Below are 22,153 nucleotides of genomic sequence, written 5' to 3' on the forward strand. Positions count from 1 at the left end.
AATGCTCATCTCCTCCAGAGACACCTTCACAGACACTCCCAGAAACAATGTCTCGCCAGCCATCTGGGCACCCCTTAGCCCAGTCAAGCTGCCACATAACATTAACCATCACACCTTGCAAGGTGACATTATTCTCAGGCTCCAGGGGTTAGGTCACACAGCCACATGGGAGGGACGTTACTCTGCCAACACAGGTGTGCCAGCCAAGAGGAGCTGGCCCAGCCCAGGAAGAAGGAAGACGTCGCGCCAAGTGGTGGAATCTCTCCCAACCGTTGCCTGGTGAGCTCCTCGTGAGCTGAGCCAATGTCCTGTGGGTTTTAGAAACTTTGAAAAGCAAAGACAATAGTATAACAAGCAGGGAGATAGTAATCTAGCTTCCTCTCCACAGTGGGCTTTGAAATGTATCACTTTCCTTGTGCACGACAAAAGTTAGCAACACTGTTAACTCTCAGGCCACCAGCCAGTGAGCCCCCAGGGGATATCGAGTGACCAGCCACCAGGGGAGAGGCTCGTCAAAGGACATCCAGAAAGGACAACCGCAGGAACATCCTTCCCTGCAAACCCAGACTCGGCCAGGAGGCCGGAGCGTGAGCGAGATTGATGGGGTCAGACATTTGCGTTCGACTCAAGCGATGAGACGAAGTTCAGTCTTTCCACGGAGGGGTAACAAGGTGTTCAAGCAGCCGTGCTTGGGCACTGATTTACTGCATTTCATAAAAACTGGCAAACCATAAAAGGCACCATCTGTATCAAATTTCTGTTCCATAAAGAGATATAAACCCGATAGCCGCTTTCTTTGCCTTTACTGGCATCCAAGATAAAGAGTTGTTAATGCACTAATTTTGTTTCCCTGGGCTTACGAGACGCTGAAGAATGAACAAACATCGCAGCATGACCTGCCTTCCTCTCTGAATTCATAACAAACCTCTGGTTCCTTCCGACGCTGGGAGCCGTGGGGCGGGGAGCGGGGGCCAACCCAGGCATGGCAACGTGTGCAACTTTTCTCCCGGGTCCCACCTGCATCTGCGCCAGGGTCTACGGCCCCTCCCTGTACAAAAGGACCAGGTGTCGTGGGGCCAGGAAGGGAAGTGAGGAGCAGGTCCTCCCATCCCCCATCCCCCAACTGACAGCAGGTAGCGTCTACACCTCCTGCCAGCCGTCCCTCTCCTTCCATCTGATCCTCACAGCCGCACGGCCTCACAGGGACCATTATTCCCGCCATCTCTGTGTTATCTAAGGTCAAACCAAGACTCAAACTTAATCAAATATGGTTAAGATTTGAATTCAAATTTTTTGGTCTTCTGAACTCAAGTTCTTACTGCTCTGCTGAGAATCCTGACTTGGCTGCAGTGGGCAGCTGCCCGATTCTTAATTAGGATGTTTCAAAGTGCTTTGCGGGGGGCACGTGTGGCCCTTCTATTCCTAAGTATGTGCAGGCACCTACTACATGCCACAGATCCCTCCAGCTTCTGGGGTAGAACTGCAAACAGGAGAGACGTGCACACTCATGAGCCTTTCATGCAAAAGTATCCCACCGAACATCTGCCTCTCAGTGGGTCTTGTACGTGGTTATCAGTTCAGTTCCACGTGCCGCTGAATATTTATGAAGCACTTACCGTGAGCCAGGCACCAGCTATTGTTAGCATGATGACTCTTGTCTTCATTTTCTGGATTGGGGAAATCATAAAGTGAATTGCCTGAGGTCATTCAGCGAGTGAGTGCTGCAAAATAACTAAAGCTATCACTTTTCAGGAATGTGTTGTGCCCCACTATGTTAGTGCTTTACTCCTCTGATCCTTACAGTGACCCTGAAGGTAAATGCCATGGACACGTTTTGCAGGTGCAGAACTGGACTCCGTGGCACGCTGGGGCTGGTACAAGCCATATACCTGGGCAGTGGCAGAGCCTGGGTTGGCATTGAAACACAGCTCACCTGGCTGCCACTTCTGCCCGTGATGGACAAACCAGGCTAGACTTGTCCTACAGCGATAAACAAGTAGGAAATGGAACAGAACGTATAAAACAACAGGTTTCAGACACTGGGCAATCATCAGAGCAGGTTGTGGTCTCCAAAAGATGGAAAACAGACGAGGTGAGCCCGAGGGCCACCTGCCTTTCTTTCCAGACCATGGTACGGTGCATGCAGAGGGACCCAGAAGGAGCATGGTGGCCGCCCTGAGCCCAGGACACAGACTGCAGTCCAGGGAGATGGACATGACCAGACTTTACTGGGTAAAGTACTAGGAAGGAGGGAGCCACGCAGGGAAGAATTCCAGAAATTTGCATGGGGGTCTCCTTACGTCTTCAAATGAATGCTAAATTGCACTTGTGTGGAATCAAATCCAACAAGGATTGGAACTGTTAGCTGAAGAAGTCCAAGAGCTCACATAGAGCCAAGAGATGCTCAGGCTCCAACTGTTCACAGTAGACACACCCTGGTGAGCGCCCAGAACATTCTGTGGAGAACACCTTAGGAGTGGGCTAAGCTCGCCACACAGGAGAGGGTACCCTGGGTGCCTTCCTCCCTCAACTGACCAGCAAAGCTTAAAACTAAGCCTCGAAAAGACCGAGCTGATCTGCAAACAACCCAGCTGCCTGCCAGGTCAAAATTACACAGTTCTAAAAGATGACAGCAAAACCCAGACACCCAAACATGTAAATTCATAACGTCGTGAAAACTACTAGATATGTAAAGAAGAAGAAAAATGTGACCCCCTTAACCAGGAGAAGAATGTGACCCCCTTAACCAGGAGAAGAATCAGTCAATAGTGATAGACACAGGAATAGCAGAGATGACGGAGTTGGCAGATAAGAGCCTTAAAACAGCCATTGTGAACACATTGAAGAGTCTAAAAGAAAACTAAACATAATGGTGAGAGAAATGAAACTCTGAAAATGTACCAAATAGAACATCTAAGGCTGAAATACACAAAAAATGTCTAAAAAAAAAAAGAAATTAAATGGATGGATTTAAAAGTAGACACTGAGGGAAAAAAGCTCCTTTCAGTGAATAGACACTCAGGGGTCTGTGGGAAAATAGCAATAGTCTAACACCCGTATAATTGGAGGGCAGACATAGGGAGGATAAAATATATTGGAAGGAACGCTGGTTATAATTTTCTACAAATTGATGAAAACTATGGAATCACAGATCCCAATGCTCAAAACTCAAAGCAGAATACGTGCAAAAAAATTTTTTAAAAACCTACGAGGTATCTCATATCCAATTGCTGGAAACCTCCGATGAAGAATAAAATCATAAAAGCAGCAAGAGGAAAAAGATGAAACGAAGAGAGAATTCCTCCTGACCCCTCAGGAACAGGGTAGCCAGAAGACAATGACACGGCATTTTGTAAATGTGCAAAGGTGGGGGGAGGGAGACCTCACACTATAATTTTATACCCAACAAAAACATCCTATGAAAGCTAAATAGACATTTTCAGTTTCACTATATATATGGAAATCTGGATCTATGCAAATTAATAAGGAGCATGTGGAATAATAAATATGTAGCTAAATGTAAAAGCCTTCCTCACTTTTAATTTCTTTAGAAGATAATAGGTCATAGAAAGAAAATATAATATTGATGATTTGCATGGTTTATAACATATACAGGTGCAAAGTGTGTGGTAACAATAGCACAAAGGGGCCGGGCTTGGTGGCTCATACCTGGAACCCCAGAGTTTGGGAGGCTGAGGTGGGAGAGTTGCTTGAGCCAAGAAGCTTGAGTTTGCAGTGAGCTATGACTGTGCCACTACACACAGCTTGAGCAACAGAGCAAGGCAAAAAAAAAAGGAAAAAATAGCACAAAGGAATTTAGCAAGATCACAAGATACAAGGTCAATAAACACATTAGCAATAAACCACATATTAGCAATAAATCATTAGAAAATGAATTTTTAAAAATAGCATTTATGGCAGGGCGAGGCAGCTCACACCTACAATTTCAGCATTTTGGGAGGCCAAGGTGGGAGAATCCCTTGAGGCCAGAAATTCAAGACCAGCCTGGGCAACATAGCAAGGCCTGTCTCTACAAAAAATAAATTTAAAAAATTAGCCAGGCCTTGTGGCATGCACCTGTAGTCCTATCTACTTGGGAGACTGTGGCAAGAGGATTGCTTGAGCCAAAGGGTTGGAGATTACAGTGAGCTATGATAGCACCACTGCACTGCAGCCTGGGCAACAGAGCGTGAGACCCAGGCTCTTAAAAAAAAATTTGCATTTATAATAGCATCAAAAAACATTGAATGCTTTGGGATGAGTTACTTTTATTTCTTTCTTTTTTTTTTTCAGCTTTAAGTTGCATAAAATAAAACCCACCAATTTTAAGCATGCAATTTGTTGAGTTCTGACAGATGCACATGATTGTGAAGCATCATGATGATGAAAACATTGGAACTTCCTGCACCACAAAACATCACCTGTGCCCCTGGGCAGTCATGCTCTCCCTCTAACCCCAGCCCCGGAAGACCAGTGACCTGTTTTCTGCTACGATTATGTTGCCTTTATAAAATACTATAGAAATAGGATCATACATTATAAGTCTCCAGGTACTGCATCTTTCACTTAACGTGATGATTTAAGATCGACTTATGTTGCTGCACATATTATTATATATAGATGAGTAGTTTTGCATTGTGTGAATACACCACAATCTGTCCATCCATTCATGGGTTGAACGATAATTTGGTTGTTTCCAGTTTGGGCTATTTTAAGTAAACCTGCTGTAAATGTTTTCATACAAATCTTAGATATATGTTTTTATTTCTTGTATTAAAACTTAGGAGAACAATAGCTGGGTTATATGGATATATCCACACAGTGAATGTATTTCAGCAATATAAGAAACTGCCAAACTCTCAGATAGCTGTACCATTTTGCACTCCCACCAACCATTTCAAATCACCTAGGGGAAAAAAAATGTATGTACATGACAAAGTACTTGTATCCAAAATACATAAAGAACTGTTGCAACTTAATAATAAGAAAACAAACAACCCAATTTAAAATCAGGTGAAATATTTGAACAGCCCTTCATAAAATGATATTCACAATATTATTGTATGTAATATACAATAATGTATATATAATACATAAAATAACCTTCATTAAGGTTTAATAACCTTACTAAACTCTCTACTTAGTTTGTATAATTTGTCTCAAGGTTTTTTTGGGCTTTTCTAAAACAAGCATATCATTCTGCATGTGACAGTTTCATTTCTTCTTCTGCTCTGTCTTTTATTTATACTTATTGTCTTATTGCACTGTTTACTTCCTCCAATACACTGTTTAATAGCAGTAGTGATAGTGCGCATTCTTGGCTTGAAGAAATTCTGTAAATGTTTTGTCACTGAGTATGATGTTTGCTACAGGTTTTTAGAATCTGAATAGCTGTTTTGGAGTTTGTATTTGAAGTAAAGCTTTCTCTATGTCTATTGAAGTAATTATATCATTTTCCTTCCTCTAGGTATTAATGTGGAAGAAATAAATTAATATATTTCCTCTTTTTGCTTTCTAGAATAACATCAACTTAGTCACAATAGGTTATCTGTTACCTTGCTGCTGTATTTGGCTAATAGTTTCAGGATTTTTGCATCCACGTTAATGTTTGAGATTAACCTATAATTTTCCTTTCTCAAATTTGGTTGTATTAGGGTCGTCTCTAATCCAGCATAACCTCATTTAACTTTATTATATCTGCAAATTTGGTTTGATATCAAAATGATATACTTCTAATATGTTGATTTTATAAAACTATTCTCTGAAAAAAAAGATTGTGTCAGAATAATATTATCTATTCCTTGAGTAGTAAAACCAGAATATAAAGCTCACTCAGTCTAGAGTATTCTGTAGAGGAATATTTAAACTTAACTTGATTTCTTGAACAGTTATAGGAATTTTAAGGCTTTTCATTTCTCTTCAGTCAGTTTTGGTAATTTCTACTTTCCAAGGATTTTGTCCATTTTCCCTAAGTTTTCAAATTTACTGGCTTAAAATTTTCCATCATAGTCTCTTACGATCTTTCGTGCCTATGCTGTATCTAACTTTTCCACGATATATTATAGAAGAAAATGAGTCAAAAAGTGACCTGTAAAATATACCAACTTATACAGCAAAAATGTCAGAGTTTATTGCCCCTCTCGGCCGGTCAGGCTGAGATGCTATGTTACATCTACACCATGGTGGCTTTTGTCCCCCGAAATGATGTCCCGGCGTCTGCAAATGTGACTTTCTTTGGAAAGAAGATGTTGCAGATGTCAGAAAGTTAAAATGAGGTTATGCTGGATTAGAGAGGCCCCTGACACCATGAATGTTGTCCTTATGAGAAGAAGGAGTGTTGAGGAAGAGTGTCCGGGAGAACAGAAACACGCAGAGAGAATGTCAAGTGGCAGTGGAGAAAGAGTCTCGACCCACCTGCATATCCACGGTGTGACGGCAGCCACCAAATCCAGGAAGAAGCAAAGAAGCCTCCTTCTCCAGAGCCCTCGGGGACAGGGGACAGGGGGTAGCAGCTGCCAATAGCTGGATTTGGGACTTCTAAGCCCCCAGAACTATGATGAAATAAGTGTCTGTTGTTTCAAACCACCCAGTGTCATGGAACTTTGTTATGGCAACCCTAGGAAACTAACAGGACATCTGAAACTCACAGCACCTGTGTTTGTAAATCGAGCCCCACATGAATTATATTCTTCCTCTCTAAACATTCCTGCCCATATACATGTCCCCAGGTTTTTTATGATAGAAATTAGCAAAACCTTGCCACTCTTGTGTAGCAAAAATCTGGGTTCCATTTTGCAATTGGTCCCCTGGGACTCTCAAGGTCCGACTCCAGCTCCCAGTCTGGGGACACCGAGGAGGAGGAGGGAAGCTGCCGTCAAACACAGAGGACCAGTGTCCTGGAGGAAGACTGTGACAGCCTCGTCACACAGGGTTGGGGCTGCGTCCTCAGCGTAGTTCCAAGGAGGGGACAGACTTTAGGCTAACAAGAGGGCCACAAATTCTCCCACAGGTTTTTAGGTTTCTGTTTTGCCCTGGCCAGTGTCCTGTATTTTACACACAAGACTTGGTGAAACTGTGAATTCAACCGCTAGTGCAATTGGGCATTCTGAAGAGCCAGCTCCGAGGGTCTTGTTCCTGTTCTGCTGTTACTGCCAGCTGAAAGATAAGGGATTCTTTCAGCACGGTCAGTCGGTCATAGAACAACATCCTTGAGCTTTGCGCTGTGCCTGGAGCTGATTATTTGGAGGTTTGAGTTCTCTTGCCTCGAGTTATTCCGTAGAGCAGAAATGGCCAATTCGTCCTCAGGGTCCTTAAATTGTTCACATATGCCATGTTTGAATGCATTCCTCAAAATTCATGTGCTGGAGACAAATCTCCAATGCAACTTTGTTGGGAGGTGGGGTCTTTAAGAGGTGGTTGGTCTATGGGGCCTCTGCCCTCAGGGATGGATGAATGCAATTGTCATGGGAGTGGGTTAGTTATTATGGGAGTGGGTTCCTGATGAACAAGGAGCTCAACCCCCTTCCTTTCCCTCTTGGTCTCGATCTCTTGCCCTTCTGCTGTGGGATGACATAGCAAGAAGGCCCTTGCCAGACATGGGGCCCTCAACCTCGGATTTCCCAGCCTCTAGAATGACAAGAAACAAATCTCTGTTCTTTATGGATTACTCGGTCTCAGGTATTCTGTTATAGCAGCACGAAATGGACTAAGTCAATACTCACCCTGTTTTATGGTGGTTCCAATGTGGTCCCTCCCTTGCCATGTCTTTGCTCCACTGAGTATCGGATTTCAGGCCATAAGAGCCAGGGATTTAGGGAGCTGTTTGCTATGGGCCGCTGCATTTCCATCCCAGAGTATTAATTGTACCTTCCCTGCCTTTCCTCCCATCCTAGACTGTGATGGCTAACAGTCCCAGCTCTCCCAACTCTGTCTCTTCCTGCCCCTCCCCTGTCAGGAAAGCCCAGGTCTGACCCGCTGGGGACTGGCTTCCCGCCTCCCTTGCAGCTAATGTGGCAATTCGACTAAGCCCACGGGTGTCAGCAAACGCCACACGTGCAACTTCTCAGTCATGTTCCCAAAAAGAAAGATGATTTCCCTCCAGTTTTGTTTTTTTTTTTCTCAATGTCTTGGAAATGAGGTCAGCTTCGACTCAGCAGCTGCATGTGGAGAATAGCAAAGCCCTCCCAACACTCGAACTGTTGTAGGAGAAAGAAATAAACGTTTATCTTGGTTTAGCCGCTCTCCACTGGGATCTCTTTGTTATAGTATCTTAGAGCTTCTCCCGTAAATGATATAAATCCCCAAATCCTCACCTTGTCCCTAGGGTCTCTTGTCTTCACTCCACACCTGGCATCAATTTGTGCATCAGAGTTCTCGCTGTAAGCAAAGACACTGGCTCCAGGTAACTCAGCACATGGGAACACACACACACACACACATACACGTACATACACACACACATGCGCGCATGCATGAAAGACACTAAGTGCTTTACGAGCCCATAGAGACGTGCAGGCCCAGGCTTTAAAATGCACAGGAGCCAAAGGAGTTACAGAGGAAGAGGCAGGAAAAGTCAGGAACAAGGTTCCCTGCCCCGCACACCTCCACTGCCTCTGCTGGGTAGAATCATACTGAATTCTCCCCGTAAGCTGGGGTCACTCCCTACAGACTCCAGGACCCATAAGAGCATCTCAGGGGCCGAGTGCAGGTCGTGCTGCATCCGCTGGCCGGCTGTGCAGGTGAGGAAGGGGACAGCTTCCCAGCTGGGCCACACTCCGCAGGGATTCGCTGCAGAGGACAGTCGGGGTCCCACGGGGAAGCTCGTGTCTGTGGTGACACGGTTTAGAGAAGCGTCCATCTCAGCATCCACACTTGAGAGCCTGGGTGACTTTGAGAACCACGAGGCCTCACACGTTAGGAAAACAGAAAATATTGAAACCTCACAAATGTGGGCCCTTCCATAAAAAAAAAAAAAAAAAAAAAAAATTCAAAAGAAGGAAGGTTTGGGGTCTCAGCAAAACAGCCATTCCAACAGAAGCCTGCCGTCAGGGTGGAGGCCCGTTCTGTTTCCCAAGAATGTCCCAAGGAAACTGTCATTATCTTAGAGACAAAGAGCGTGTCCGTCTCGCCAACGTCCGCCCCCGTTCACGGAGCCGGTGAGCTTGTCTCGCGGACCCTGAGCAGGGACGCCCTGACTTGCAGGGAGAGACACACAGCCGCTCACGCATGCAGAGCCAGCTGCTCGCTCCCCGGAGGCAAGCGGACAAGGCGGGGAGAGCCAGCCACAAGCAGAATGCCTTGTGGTGAGCCCGGAATCACACAGGGACAAATATTTAACTGGGGACAGCCTGATGCTCACATCTTGCTGCAGGGACGGTCGTTCCAAGGCCCCGGAATACAGAAAACCACTGTTCCAGCCGGGCGCCGTGGCTCGCACCTGTGATCCTAGCACTCTGGGAGGTTAAGGCAGGAGGATCACTTGAGCTCAGGAGTTTGAGACCAGCCTGAGCAAGAGCGAGACCCCGTCTCTACCAAAAATAGAAAAAAATTAGCTGGGCGTGTAGTGCACACCTGTAGTCCCAGCTACTCAGGAGGCTGAGGCAGGAGGATTGCTTGAGCCCAGAAGTTTGAGGCTGTAGTGGGCTATGATGATGCCACTGCACTCTAGCCAGGGTGACGGTGAGACTCTGTCGAAAGAAAGAGAAAGAAGGAAGGAAGGAAGGAAGGAAGGAAGGAAGGAAGGAAGGAAGGAAGGAAGGAAGGAAGGAAGGAAGGAAGGAGAGAGAGAGACAGAGAGAGAGGGAAGAAGGGGAAGGGAAGGAGAGGGGAAGGGAAGGGAAGGGAAGGGAAGGGAAGGGAAGGGAAGGGAAGGGAAGGGAAGGGAAGGGAAGGGAAGGGAAAGAAAATCACTATTTGAGGGTCTTTCTCTCTGGACAAGACAGGACAAAGAACGACCCCATCATTTGGAAAGTGTTTGTTGAGGGTCTCCCATGTTCCACCGTCACAGCTCCAGGGACAAAGTGGCATGTCCAGGGGACAGCTGGGAGCCAGTACGGCGCACACAGAGTAGAGGGAGCGCAGTCCGAGAGGAAGCGGGTGGGACGGATGGGCCACGGGCTTCGGGCTCAAGGCAGGGGTACGAACGGTGTCTGCGTGAGAGGGAACCGGCTGTGCCCGATCCATATTCCGACAGGCGGAGGAGTCCCAGGAGCTACTGCAATAATCTAAAATGCCACTTGGCCTAAGAGGAGGCGGTGGATGTGGAGAGAAAGAGGAGGTTTGAGATAAATGCTGTGGGATCACCTGGGAGGATGACGTGCTGGCAGAGCAGGTGTGGGAGGAGGGGGAGGGGGAGGACCACAGGGTGACTCGGATCTCAGGCCTGACCCGCAGGTGCTGTTGCTCAAAATGGGAAATGCTGGCGTATCCGGGGCTTTCTGTGAGCTGAGTTCTCAGCTTGCTGAGAGATGAAACTAAGAAGTGGCCACTGGAAACCAGACATCACCATTGGTGGGCACGCATCAGGGCTTCTGCAGGAAGGAGGGGTGGCTGGGTGGCCGGCGGGCACCACGCCGAGTTCTTCCCAGGTGAGTCGCTGCCCTCCCGGAGCGCAGGCCGAGCGCAGGGGCAGAGAGGTGGGAAGCGTCTCACCCCCGCCCGGAGGGGACCCGGACAAGCAGGACCCGTGAGGAGCGGATCTAGCAGATGCGTCTGCAGCGCTGCTCAGACCGCCGGGCAGATTAAAGTGCCAATCTCGGTGAGCGCAGGTGGCAGCCCAGAGGGACACGGAGTGGAAGGGACATGTAGAAAACCCTGCTTTGGTAGAGGAAGAAGGGAGAGCAAGAGAGAGAGTGGGGAAGAGGAGGAAAAACAGAAGCAAAGCAGCAATCCCGTTACCATGATAAAATGGCACGGGGACAGAGATGCAAGTGTCCCCAGGTCCCTCCCCTGCTTGTGACAAGGAGCAGGAAGGGAAAAGCAGCCGCCCAGCAGCATAGCTCCTTCCGGCCCAGCGCAGCCTCCTCACCCAGCTCAAGCCCTGGAGTTGTCACCCGGGAGCCGGCCCACCTGGAAAGAGTGACCCCGACCTGCTCTCCGGGACTGCGGGGTCGGCCATCAGAGCCCCTCCCGCTCCCATGCCCATCCTCACTCTGCAAGGATGGCCTCCAGCGAGGCCAGCTGCAGCCCTGACCTCCCCAAGAGCAGGCCCCCCAAACAGCCCCGTGTGCCTGAGCAGGTGCCGGTGATGCAAATCCCTCGCCCAGGGAGGGACACAGCCTGGTGAGAAAACAGGTGACCCCACCTCGCCCCCAAGGGAGCAGCTCCCCTCCCCAGGACAAGCACCCTCTCCGCTGCCCCCTCCCCGGGCGGAGCTCATGGGAAAGCGCCCACGGCAGCCGGCAGTGCAAGGAGAGCAGGTCTGGCAATTTCTCGGACAGTTAGACCTGGAGTCACCACGTGGCCGGCAACTCCACCGTGGGCGTCCACGCGAACACCTGAAAACAGGGGCTCGAACACGCGCATTCATCCAACATCAACCCACCGAGGACGGACGACCAAAATGAACATCTGGCACCAGGGGAAGGGGGTGCTAAGGAGCCGCAGGGGCCACAGCGGGGACGGGCGGAGCTGGGCTGTGAAGCCAGCTCCTCGGGCTCCAGAGCCAGGCTCTCGACTGGCCCGCCCAGCGGCCTAGAAAAACGTAGACACAAATGTCTGCAGAAGAAACGTCCAAACCAGAACATTTGCATGCAGGACCCAGGATTCTCAGACAGAAGAGCCTCATGCTGCAGAGGAGGGGCGCGGCCCTGTGAGGTCCAGGTCCACCCGGCTTCCCAGCACGGGGAGATTATCGCCTTGACAATGACTGTGGACAATAATATGTCCACTTTCCAATCCCAGAACCTCTGCATGTTGCCTTGTATTGCAGCAGGGATTTTGTGGATGGGATTAAGTGAAGAGTCCTGAGATGGGGAGGTGGTCCCGGGTTACCTGGATGGAGGCAGAGGCCATGTGACCACAGAGACAGAGATTGGGGCCACCAGCCAAGGGACACTGGGTACCACCAGAAGCTGGGAAAAAACCAAGAACAGGTTCTGCCCTGGAGCCTCGGGAGGAACCGGCCCTGCTGACACCTTGATTCCGGCCACGCAGGCTCAGTTGGGGCTCGTGTCCTCCAGAGCTGTCGTATGTAGCCAGGGCCGGGATAACTTGTTACAGCAGCTACAGGAAACTGAAACTGAAAGCCTGGTCTCCAGACCCGGTCTCCTCCAGCCAACAAGGCCCACACGCGGAAGCACGTTCCCAGACGGCACCTGCTCACACAGGTGAAGAGACCAGTCCGCGTGGAATTGGGCGGAACCCGGAACGCAGTGGTCGTGGCCACTCCTCCCTCTCGGACGCGGACGGATGGCGTGCGGGAGGGTGTCCCCGTCACAGAGAGAGGAGGCCGGCCTCAGCCACGAGGGGAAATGCTCGCTGATTTGGCATAAATGGCGTAGATTTAGTTGTTTCTTTTTTCCAGAGAGCTCCACCGGTAGGATTTTGCACACATATTTCATCCCCTAAAAAACTCACAGAGAGGTAATCTCACGGCGATTCCTGTTAGTTAAGGAAACAAGACTGGCCGCCCGGGGCCAAGCCCGCATCACATTCGGCCCCGAAGCCGGTCTCCAGAATTGGTACCCAGGGATGATTTGAAATAGCGATCTTCTTTTTGGGTAATTACTGACTTCTCACTTGAGGCTAGCCGGTTGAAACATTAGCATTTGTAAAACGGGAAATTGTACGAGGCGACTCTCCGGGCCCAGAGGCTCTCTGGGGGGTGCATCGGTGGAGACCAACGAGCAGGTGTCCCCACACCCTGAACTCGGTGTTCAAGCAGGGCCAACGGGGAAGGCCTGGCAGGGCTGGCGTCTGATGCCCGCTGGGAGCAGGTGGGGCGGAGGAGGGGCAGCCCCCAGAGAGGAAGGTGGGTGCTGGGCAGACCCAGCCGAGCCTGCCATGACCCCAGGACAACCCCACTGGCGGAGGCCCCGTGACACAGGCCCAAGCTCAGGCTGCAGTGACAAAACACCACAGACAGGGTGTCTTCACCACAGACAGCTCTTTTCTCACATTTCTGTAGTCTAGAAGTCCAAGTTCAAGGCCTTATCAGTGGGTTGGTTGTCTTCTGAGGCCTCTCTCCTGGCTCGCAGGTGGTCACTTTCTCACTGTGTCTTCACGTGGCCTTCCCTGTGTACAGGAGCATCCTTGGGGTCTCTTCCTCCTCTTGTACGGACACCAGGGCTCCCCCACCATGACCTTGTTCAGCCTTCACCCTCCTTAAAGTTCTTACCTCCAAACAGTCACACTGGGGGGTCAGGTCTTTGGTCTGCGAATTTGGGCAGGGGAGACACAATTCTGCCCCTACCAGTGCCCCAGGTGGCCTGTCCCTGCTACACACCTGGCCGAGCCATCCCCAAGAGCACTCAGGGCTCCCCAACACCCCACCTGGCATGTGTTTTCTCTTACCCTGTCTTCTCTCAGAAGAAAAAGGAGGAAATAGAAGATGCAATCACATGGGACCCACCAGCAGAGTTTGTGAATGACCTGGACAAGGTCTGGCCCACCTGCTTTGGGGAGAGAGAGGTGCTGACTCGTTGGGAAAATGAAAGCGTTCCACGGGCATGTCCTGGGGCCAGAAGAAGTGTGGCCAGTCCCCTGCACCTTAAGCAGGGTTGGGTTCATCCTGCAGACCTGACAGCCGCCCCCGCCACCCCCAGACCCCAACCTGCGCCCACAGGGGCCTTCCCAGGGCAAGGAGGGAAATGACACGGGATTTTCCACAACAAGAGGGGTGCTCCCTGCCCCCACCCTGCCCCACGGCGACCAGAGAACTAATGAGGAGGAATCCCTGTTCCCTGGATGTTCCAGGGACCAGAGGCCAAACTCCGACACACAGAGAGGTAACGGGACGCAGGGGACCCGCTGCGTCTGTCGTTCCGCTCCCGGCGTGCCCTCTGATTCTTCGATTCTTCTCCTCGCGGCTCCTGACTCGGGCCCCAGCCTCTGTCTATCTCGCCGGCGTCTCCCTCAGAGCGAAGCCAGGGATTAGCTAATATTTGCAGACAGAAAGGGCTCCCTGCAGAATAAACACGAATACCATTATGCCTGGGGCCCTGGCTGGTCTGAGATCCGATTGCAAACCCCTGTTGCCCTTTTAGGCGCCGCTGGGAGTGACAGAGAAGGCAGAGAGGCCTGGAAGCTGCGGCTGCGAGTCCAGAGCCAGGGCGCAGAGACGACTCCGTCCGCAGCGCAGCAGGGAAGGGGTTCGTCCCGACGTCCACGTGCAGCAGGAATCGTGTCCCCCTCAGACAGAGGGGGACGCGCCCAGAGAATGGTCTTCCAAGTTCCACCGGGCAAAGACGGAACTGCCAGGGAAGACGTCACCCCGGAGCGCGGTCCTGCCGGCGTGGCCCTCGTGGGCAGTTCCGAGAGGAAGGGGCACCTCTGTCATTAGAGCTGCCATTCGAGCTGGCGGGCTCCCGGAGGGGGACTCCAGGCTGCTCAGGTGCCCAGAGCCGCAGTTGCCAGCTCTGTGCCGCAGAGCTCGGAGAAGCAAGAGAATGTGCCAGAAACATGTCGCTCGGGCCCTTCAGCTGTCCAGCAGAGTTGAGGCCCGCCCTGGCACTGGCAGGCCTGGGCAGGAGTCCCAACGGAGGCTGGTATCTAAATCACAGGAACAAACTGCTAAATGGACCATGTTCTACCTTCTGACCTTGACAAATATACTTCCTGATGACCCAGAAGGCCAGGTCCAAATTTAGAATTCCTGGACTGCTCCAGTTTAGCATCAGGATGCGCGTGGTGGTGGCACAGGGGAGCTGGCCCAGGTGCTAGCCCTGCCCCCAGCCACCCGTTCCCCAGACCCGTCTCTGTCCTGCCCTCACGTGGGCCCCCCACACCACACAAGCCCGCACCCAGCTCTTCCCACCCCTCTGCAGACGGCCCCTCGGCCACGGGTCTGTCCCAGGAAAATGGGCTCAGGGAGACCCTGAGAGCAGCTTACACTCCAGGGCTGGGGATCCCGGGACCCAGGGGCCAGAGCGCGAGCTGGGGGTGCGGGGCAGGCACAGGCTCCGAAGCAAGCTCCCTGGTACACAGACTCCTGGCTCCGCTGCAGGTCACTCTCTGGCTGGACCACTCCGGCCTGCCACAGGTGCCCAGCCCCCACCAGCCTGCTCTGCTGAAGCCACTAAGCCAAGACGCATCCGGGAGACACAGAGGCAGCCTCTCCAGTCCCCGCCGCAAACCCTCTGGGTGCAAAGTGGGATGTAAACAAATTAATAATGAGAATAATGAAAATGACAGCAGCACAGTCCCTTGATTCTAAGGCACTCATTCCCGCTTCTCTTTTTAGCCTGTCTGTATTGGGACACATTTTGTGATTATGATGAATGCTAAATACAATGGGGTTTCACTGCGTGCCTCGGTGCGGTTGCTGAGTCCATGGCGCCCCCTGCAGGCACAGGCACCTTGGACGGGGGCTTTCAGAGGGATGGTGAAACCTGTCCTGGCCCTCAGGGGCGGGGTGGAGACCCGCGTGGAAGTCCGGGAACACGGGCGTCCGGCAGGGTCTGCTGTGGGCCGTGCAGGACCTGGGGGCTGAGCAGTCTGGGGCGTGGCAGAGGGTCACGGTGGGGTCCATCTCGCCTCACCTGGGTCCAGAACCTTCTTCCCTGAAGCAGGGCACCTGTTCGAGACGGGGAATGTCGGGAGTCCTGGCTTCCCTCCCGGTTGTCCCTCCCACTGGGTGTGAGATGGAGCCATGCGTGTTTCTCCAGGGCTGTGTGTCTCAGCCACGTGTCACCTGCATCCACGCCACAGACGTGTGGGGAGGGGGCTCGGCGCGGCTTGCACACCAAAGATGACTTCCGCCAATCCCGCCTCGCTCCGAGCAGTAAACATTCCAGAAAGAGCAGAAGCTCATTTCCTCAGACGCAGGCAGGAGCCGCGGCTCGCCCTTCCAATCAATAACCGATTATCTCGCTGCAAATTCAGTCCACTGCCTGAATCCAGCCTTCCTTGATGGGTCCTGACAAGTCCGATTGTTTGGGGGGAGTCTGTCAAAGGGAACGGACTCCCGGGGCCCAGGCTTTGCCGGGAGCAGGAGCGAGGGGCCGCCTGCTCCACGCCCTTCATCTTCCAGCATCCAACAACGCCCTGCCCGCACGGCCCCGCATCTCGGCAAGAGTGGAGCTGGGGATTGACCGCCTGGGCCACACTCGCCTTCAGCTACGCAGTGCGGGCTGCAGAGGGAGACGGGCAAGGGGACTTCTTGCTTGCTCAGGTGGGCGTCTCTAAGCAGGTGGGCAGGCAAGGGTGCATTTAGCCGCCCCTGGGGTTTGCAGATGACGGGTTACATTAAACTGGCTGGTCTTCTAAAGCCAAGGGCCAGGCACAGTGGGTAACAGGGCGGCTTCCTCCCCGAGCAGGGGTGCGTCTTGTGACAGCACCAGGACATGAGTCTCGTCCGCTCCTTCCTTCATGCATCCACTACCGTCTCCCTGGTCTCACTGAGTCCTCTCAGTACCAAAGGGTGACAGCTCCCTGTCCCTGATGGGCTCATGCATTCAGTTACCCATTCCCCAAACCCCTGTGCAGCCTGCAGCCGCGGCCTGGACTCTGCCACGCCCAGCGGGGACCCGGACTCAGTCCCCACCTTTGGAGCAGCTCCTGACTCCTGGCCACAGCCCCGAGCAGATGACATAGGGACCCCTGGGGGCACAGAGATGGTGAGTCTTCAAACCACGGGGCCCAGGACCCCTCTGAATTCACTGAAAGATTCCAAACGTGGGATTATACAGAAGTTCGCTGTAATTATGTTTAAACTACTTTTAGAGGTAATGAAAAATCAACACCTTCCCAGAGGTGTTAAATGGAAAGTTTCGCACGGCAGAGACCGGCAGTCTGGCTCCCGGCTGGCAGGCTGCCTCGCTCTCGGGAGACCTTGGAGCAAAGGCCCTGCCGCTCCCCTGATGATGACGATGGCCGAGTGGGTGTGTCACTGGGGAGGAGGGCCCTGGGTGCACTGGCGCCACCCGAGTGCCAGGCTCCCCCAACGCCGGGCAAGGGGGGCCAAGTGCACGAAGCTCGTTCTCATCGCGGGGTAGTGGCCAGCGGGCAGGGGACGCCGGCGCTCTGGGCGAGTTCTAAATGCTCGCTTAACACCTGAAGGGTTCCTGTTCAGCTTTTGTGCTGATAACAAGGAGCATAAACCTTCCAAGCCTTGGTACCAGTTTAATTGTTGAGAACCTCGGGACTGCAAGGTGGACTTTTACAAAATCGTCGTGATTTATAGCCTTCCTAGGAGAATGGAGACTCTCCTGACATGGACCAGCTGGAAAAGCTTTGGGTGCTGAGCTGTCTTCCCTACGCTTCGATTTCAAAATGCCGCACGCACCAGAAGTCTGAACTATTCAGACTAAATCGGATGCCGGCGCAAGACTGATTTAATCTCTTATTTATCTTTTTCTTATTTTTTTTTACAAAAGCTTCCAAACATGCGGCAGAGTACAGAGCACAGAGTATAATGAACACCCGCATACACCCCAAACCCAGACTGAGCCCTCCAAGCATGTGCTCACTGTGAGATCAGACTGTGTGTTATGTCCACTGATGTAGCCCGAGAAGTTTAAGTTCACAATGAGTACTCGTTAAAATGAGTGAATGATTTAAAAAAAAACAAAAAAAAAACATTACCGTTGTATGAGGGAAAATAATACAATAGCTGCAACCATGGTCTATAATGTCAGGCCAGCAGGGTTCACATCCTGCCTCTGCCACTTGCTGGCTGTGTGTTCTGGGGAAGTTCCCCAGCCTCTCTGTGCCTTTCAACCAAGGACTCCATCCATCAAGTATCTTCTCCTGAATTGATTATCCCACTAGGCATTGAAAAATGCTTATTTTTTACTTCTAACAATCCCGCTACATTTATTAACTGAGATTCTTCTCTTAAGAACTATCCCTTGTCAAACAGGGCTACGTAATTCTTACAGGTAAGGAAGAATCAATGCCTAATTATTATTTCCCTTTAATTGCGAATCTTCGCAGTAAACATTTTGTGTGTGTTTCCAGTGGCTGGTATTACTTTTTTGTTAAAATATATTGTGGACCTCACCAGTCAAGCCAACCAAGACTGGAATCTTATAGAAAGGTTTTTAACTGTAAATCCAATTTCTTTAAAAGACACAGATCTTTTCGGGTTTTCTATTTCTTCATGAGTGCACTTAGGTAGTTTGTGTCTTTTAATAAGTTGATAACATTTTCACTTAAATTGTCAGATTTAGGGACATAAAGTTGTTTGTAATACATCCTTATTAATGCTCAGTGATCGTAGTGCCTGTAGTAATGTCTTTTCACATCCAATATACCAGCATCTTTCCCATCTTATTCTTGCTCAGGCTGACTTGAAGTTCATCACTTTTACTGATTTTCTCAATAAAAGCAGCTTTTTGCTTTATTGATTTTCTCTATTATTATTTTTCTCATTTTCGATTTCATTGTTTTGTGCTCTTTACTATTTCCTTCCACCTGCTTCCTTTCCATTTAATTTAATTTCCATTTAATTAAATAGAAAATAAGAACATAACCCATCAAAATCTGTGTGATGCAACCAGAATAGAGCTTGGAGGGAATTTTGAGCATTTCTTTTCTTCTAATATGAGTGTTTAATGCTGGGCATTTCCTTCAGATCTCCACTGCAGCGGCATTACACAAACGTTGATATGTTGTGTTCTTATTTTCACTCAATTCAAAATATTTTCCAAGTTCCTCTTTGGCTTCCTTTCTTCCCCATGGGTTATTTAGAGCTGTGGTGTTTCATTTTCAAGGTTTTCCAGACATCTTTCTGTTATCAATTTCTGGTTTACATCTTTTATGATCAGAGAACACACTTTTTATTGCTACAATTCCTTGAAATTTTTGACACCTGTTAAGGTTTTTCATATGGCCCAGAATTTGGTTTATCTTGGCGAATGTTCTATATACACTTAGCGAGAATGTGAGTTCTACTGCTTTTTTAGTAGAACTTTCTATAAATGTCCATTAGGTCATATTGGTTGCAAGTGTGGCTCTGGTCTTTTATATCCTTGCTGGCATCATGTTTGTTCTATCAATTGCTGAGAGGGGAGTGTTTGTGTCTCCAGTTATAATTGTGAGTTTGTTTGTTCCTCCTTCAGTTCCATCAGTTTTCGATTCATGTATTTTGAAGCTCTCGTGTGATGTGAAGGGTCACCTGGGATTGTCAGGTGTTCTTGGTGAAGTGACCCCCTTCTAATTACTCACTGTCTCTTTATTCCTGGAAGTTTGACTGGCTTTGAAGTTTACTCTGTCAGATATTGATAAAACCACTCTAGCTTTCTTTTTATTGGTTTTTGCATGAAATATGTTTTTCTATCTTTTACTTTTGACCCATCTATATCTGTACATTTAAGTGCATTTTTCATATATACTATATAGTTGGGTCTTATATTTTATACAATCTGACAATCTCTGCTTTTTATTCTGTATCTTTAGGCCATTTACATTTAAAGTGATTGTTGACATTGTTGATATAGGTAAACATGTTATTATTTAATTTCTGTCCGTCTCTTTCCTTCTGTTTCTTGTTCATTTTTTCTCCTTCCTTGCCTTCTTTTGGACTATTTTAATGTTTTTTAGTATTCCATTTTAATTTTTTTTTTGGATCTTGGGCTATATCTCTTTGTATTGTTTTTTGGAGCTTGCTCAAAGGATTACAGTATTCATATTTAACCTATAATCCATCACCTGGTTAGAGTTAACATTTGTGTTTGAGAGTTGTTCCTCATCCTTGCCAACCCTTGGCATTTTGTCCTTTTAATTTTAGCCAGTCTGGTGGGTGTAGAGTGGTATTTCACAGCAAATTTTCCTTTTCCCTTTTGTGTCTAATAATGCTGAACATCTTTTCATGTGTTCATTTGCTATTGGAATATCATTCTTGGCTAAATGTCTGTTCAAATTCTTTGCTCATTTTCATTGTATTATTTATCATTGAGTTCTAAAAATGTTTTATGTATTCTGAATATACAATATTTAGCAGAAATATGTTCATAAATTTTTACATTTTTTACTGATACATGTTAGATATACTTAGTTTGGGAGTCCATGTGATAATTTGATACATTCCTATAATTAAATCAGAAAAATTGGGATATTCATCACCTTAAATATTTATCTCTTTCTTTATGGTAGTAACATTCAAATTATTCTCTTCTAGCTACTTTGAAATGTGCAATTAGTTTTAACTGTAGTCTCCCTACTGATAATATTTTATTATCTATCTAATGTTTGTGACATCTATAGGGTTGTCCCAAGTCCTTTTTTTTTTTTAATTTATTTTTTTTCCTTTTTTAATTCTGATATTGGTAATGTGTCCTCTCTCTTTTGTTCTTAATCAATTTTATTTGGAGTCTGTCAATTTTATTGATCTTCTCAAATAATCTACTTTTGGCTTCACTGGTCTTTTCCTATTGTATATTTGCTTTCTATAACATTTATTTTTGCTTTCGTCTTTATCGTTTCTTTCCTTCTATTCTTTAGAAGTTAACTTGATTTTTTTCTTTTTCTTTTTGCTTCTTAAAATGAAACCTTAAGATATTTATCTTCAGCCTTTCTTTATACACACACACATGCGCACACACAGGGTTCTAAATTTCTCTCTAAGCACTACTTTAGCTATAACCTACAAGTATGATTTGATATGCCTTCATTATCATTTAGTTAAAAATATTTTCTAATTTCCAAGTTTCCTTTGTGATTTGTTTTTTTGAACTGTAGGTTACTTAGAAGTGTGGGGCTTAATTGCTAAGCAGTTGGAGATTTTCTAGTTATCTTTTTGTTATTGATTTCTAGCTTAATTGCACTGTGGCCGGAGAACACACTCTGAATTATTCCAGTCCTTAAACATTGTTAAGGCTGGCTTCATGAGCTACTGTATGGCGGGTGTTGGCAAGTCTCCCACGTTCATTTGTCCAAGGGAAAAGGAGGGGCGTTGCAGGGTGCAGTCGTGTCCATCGGGCCAATTTGATTTACCGTGTTGCTGAGATCGTCTATATCCTGTCTGACTATTTTGTCTGCTGCTTCTATACGCTGCTATTGAGAAATATGTCTTCAAGCTTCCCACCAAGACGGCTTCGTCTTGGTGACTTGGCCATTTTTATATTTTCTCAGTGTTTGTTCCACGTTTGAAGTATAAACTTGCAGTGCCAATCCGAGCAGGAGCCTACTCTTAGATAGTGGGGTTCGTGAAACATCTCGTTTGGGGGAAAAATACTTCAGATAAAGAAAAACGTTTGGAAACTGGCAGAGAGGGTTTCAAGAGAGGGAGCATCGGTGACGGACGCTTTCCCGCCTGGTGAGAACAAGGCAAAGCTGTCCAGTCTCCACCCCACTCCCGCCGCCCCACCTAGATAGAGCGCATCCCTTGGGAAGCATTGCCCTGGAATACCCAGGACCTTGCGCTAGAAGGCTTCCCCAAGCTTCTCAAACTGGGAATTAAACTATGAATGAGTCATACACGGAGTTGATTTCTCTGTTAGTCAATTGAAATCAACACAGAAATCTAAGCTGTCGGGAAAGACCAGGAGGGTTCCAGGGACCCAGAGCAGGGAAGAAAAAGCTGGCAGAGAAAAAGGAACATGATGAAGTGACACTTCCCACAGGTTTTCAAAGAACCAGCCGTGCGGGATGGGGGATCAGGGGTTCTCCGGTTTTTGTGGCGGTCTCCCCAGGGTCAGCCCGGATCCCTGTATAGGGGTCTTCGGCTCTCTGTGCAGGACCTCCCTCCAAAAGAGAGGGGCTTCTCTGAGTGCAGGTGGCTCTGACTCACAGTGCCTGCGGGTGACCATGGCTCGGTGACTCCTGTGAGCACACAAGTTGCATGCTGTTGTGCATAGCTGCTCCCCTGGTGCACAGTGGAGAGGACTCTTCGGAATGACTGTGATTCAAATTATCAAAGGTAATCTGAGCAGCGACCTCCTGCCCAGCACTGGGCCAGGCGCCACCCGGGCTGCGGGCAAAGGCTCCACAGCCCTTGCTCTGGAGGAGCTTGCAACCCCGTTGAAAAGGCAACTGACTCACAAACAGCCAGAGA

Source organism: Microcebus murinus, chromosome 2, assembly GCF_040939455.1.
Source record: "Microcebus murinus isolate Inina chromosome 2, M.murinus_Inina_mat1.0, whole genome shotgun sequence".
Lineage (NCBI taxonomy): Eukaryota > Metazoa > Chordata > Mammalia > Primates > Cheirogaleidae > Microcebus > Microcebus murinus.